Source organism: Myotis brandtii, unplaced genomic scaffold (genome assembly GCF_000412655.1).
Source record: "Myotis brandtii unplaced genomic scaffold, ASM41265v1 scaffold655, whole genome shotgun sequence".
NCBI lineage: Eukaryota > Metazoa > Chordata > Mammalia > Chiroptera > Vespertilionidae > Myotis > Myotis brandtii.
In genome coordinates this window covers 494,941-495,800 of record NW_005370542.1, presented here as the reverse complement: position 1 = coordinate 495,800, position 860 = coordinate 494,941, and positions in this window count along the sequence as shown.

Genomic DNA, 860 nt, shown 5'->3' with positions numbered 1-860 from the left:
CGGGCTCGATCCCCAGTGGGGGGCGTGCAGGAGGCAGCCGGTCCATGATTCTCTCTCATCATGGATGTTTCCCTCTCTCCCTCTTCCTTCCTCTCCGAAATCAATAAAAACATTAAAAAAAGAGAAAAAAGATCAACACATCAACAAACGACAAGTGCTGGAGAGGATGCGGAGAAAAAGGAACCCTCGTGCACTGCTGGTGGGACTGCAGACTGGTGCAGCCACCGTGGAGAACAGTATGGAGTTTCCTCAAAAAACTAAAAATGGAACTCCCATTTGACCCAGTGATCCCACTTCTAGGAACATATCCCAAGAAACACCCACCAGAAAGGACATAGGCACCCCTATGTTCATAGCAGCACCATTGACAATAGCTAAGATTTGGAAACAGCCCAAGGGCCCATCCGCAGGCGAGTGGATTAGAAAACTGTGGTGCATCGACACAATGGAATACTACGCAGCCCTGAAAAAGGAAGAACTCCTACCATTCGCAACAGCACGGAGGGACCTGGAGAGCATGACGCTGAGTGAGATAAGCCAGTCGGAGAAAGATAAACATCACATGATCATTTGTGGATTATAATGAACAGCATAAACTGATGAACAAAAATAGAGCCAGAGACAGAGAAGCATCGAACAGACCGTCCAACCTCAGAGGGAAGGCAGGGGAGGAGGGGAGGGGTGGTAAGAGATCAACCAAAGGACTTGTATGCGTGCACATAGACCTAACCCATGGACACAGACAGTAGAGAGTGAGGGCATGTGCTGGGGGGTGGGGGTAGCTGGGGAGAGGTCAATGGGGGGAAAAGGAGATATATGTAATACTTTAAACAATAAAGAATTTAATTTTTTTTAAAAGA